The sequence below is a fragment of the Elaeis guineensis genome, chromosome 13 (assembly GCF_000442705.2).
Source record: "Elaeis guineensis isolate ETL-2024a chromosome 13, EG11, whole genome shotgun sequence".
Taxonomy (NCBI): domain Eukaryota; kingdom Viridiplantae; phylum Streptophyta; class Magnoliopsida; order Arecales; family Arecaceae; genus Elaeis; species Elaeis guineensis.
In genome coordinates, this window is record NC_026005.2 from 42,728,460 (window position 1) to 42,730,836 (window position 2,377).

Genomic DNA, 2,377 nt, shown 5'->3' on the forward strand with positions numbered 1-2,377 from the left:
TTTCGATCACCATAGGTCTACTCCTCTCATCTACCGAGATTGATAGATCCTATCTTGGTGCGACCTAGTTCCTACAATGAATATGCTACAGCCAACATACACCTCAGAGTTCTGAATGGCTAGGAGATCAAGTTATGGTGTAGTCAAACTATAACACACTCAAGGTGAACTATCGATGCACCTCAGGTCAAAGAACTAGATACACAACTGCAGTATCGAGCTAGTCATTGACGAGAAGATAGACTTCCTTATGACTGCTCGAGGTGGTCATGCTCAGTACTCTCATTCTCAACGAATACCTATACTCTCGCTCTGGTGTCTCTACACCGTAGACTCAAGACACATCTACCCTAAGGAAGTGATCATACACCAACCTTTCGAATCGATCACCATCCTCGTGATGATCCTATGGTTAGGAGTTGTTTATGAGTTATGTAAATTCATACCTTAAATTTTCAACTTTTGAAAATATGAATTGACATTTCTACTAACTCAAAGGATGTATCACAAACACAATGTATACAATGTGATAGAAGAATAACCCATTTATTAATTTATAGTTAAAATTATAAATTTATCCTTAGATTTTACAGGAATGTGTCAGCCAATCTGTCATCTAGGGCACTCATCTAACAAACTCCCACTTGACCTAATGCTATCAAAATTTGATCCCATCAATTTATCACTATCTAATAGTAATCGGAGCGATAAGGTGGTGGCCATAACTGCAAAAGAAAAATTAAAACCTAATTAGTATATGAATCGATTAAGCCTAAAGATATGAATTTTAGTCTAAAAGTTCTTCCACTATTTTATTTAAATTAGTAGCCTCTACCTCTAATTTGAGAAATTACACTAATTTCTTTGTGAGTATTAGAATTCACATGGGCTGCACACAGGCCTGAGTGTGGCTCGGCCAATCCCTGTGCACTCATGGGTAGGTTCTTAATCAATTGTTTTACCAAATAATTTTTAGTATTCAATTTTATCCCAGATACCTCTTCAACAAGTGTGTAGTACCTCCATTGAAAGTTCTGATTAGATCCAACCATTAACATGCCAGAATTTAGTGCATCTGATAAACGAGTGATCAGACTCGAGTGTGGCTCGACCAACTTGACCATCATCAGAAAGATACAACTAAATCAACATATTATGAATGATAATTCAGACAGTCAGATGAGCACCAGACGTGTGGCACCTCCAATGATTATCTAAATTGTTGGACTCATTATCATCCAACTTAATGGGAGGTTATGATTTAGTTATCACCATAACTATTTCATTTTAGGGACCTAACAATTTTAGAAGATTTAATTAGTTGAATTAAGAGATGAGAAAAGATTTAACTAGTTAATCTTAATCTTCTCACTGACTTCATTAAAGAAAATAAGACATAAGCTGGTCTAGCCAACCAGTCATAATCCTCTCACTAACTTCATCAAGTCATGAAGAAGACTCAAGACAAGTTGAACTAGGGGTACCTAAATCAGTCATACTGATTTTCTAGTTAGTATGGGTCAACTCCAATTATTAAGTGATCTAATCAAAACATGATTCATCATGTTGGTTAGATAAGTGAGATCGATGGGAGGGATGTGCCATTAGCTCGACATAGATTCAATCTATGCGAATAGCTCTCAATTAATAACCACCGATCAAAGCTGCTATACTTACCTTAGACACCAACTGGTTGGTCATTTTCAATTTGATCAACTTATAGACTTGGATTCGATTATGGAGCGACGATCAAAGTCAATATTGGTCTAATCAAAGATATAGACTTAACCAACTATAACTATTAAAATTGATCAAGAGAAGAAATTGACCCAATCAGAATTAACTTTTAATTAGATTTGATCAATTACTAACATGGTCCATTATCAATGATTTCTAGCCCTAGGTCTAACCTAGTTAAATGGACTTGACTTGAGCTAACCCATTAACCCATGAATTATAAAATTAATACTTTAGATCTTTGATTCTCAAATCTAGATCGCTTAATTCTCAATTAAGTTTTGGACTGACATGGGTTCAGATTCGATGTTTTAAAATAATTTTCAATTGTATAAAATATTTTTACAATCAATTATTTAATGATCAAAATATTAATTTTAGATCTAATATATATTATTTTATATTTAAAATAAAGTTTTAAAATTTTTTTTATAATTAATCATCATGAAAAAGATCGCGTAGCATCCCTACACGTCATAGGAGATCCCATCGAATGGGTAAATAGAGTTGCAAAATTCTGATTTCTCCTATGATCAGATGGCTATGAAGATCTATCCAATCAGATTACTATACTACTTAGATTCTAAATTAATTATTTAGATTTAATCTAAATAATTAAAATCAAATTTTATAAATATCA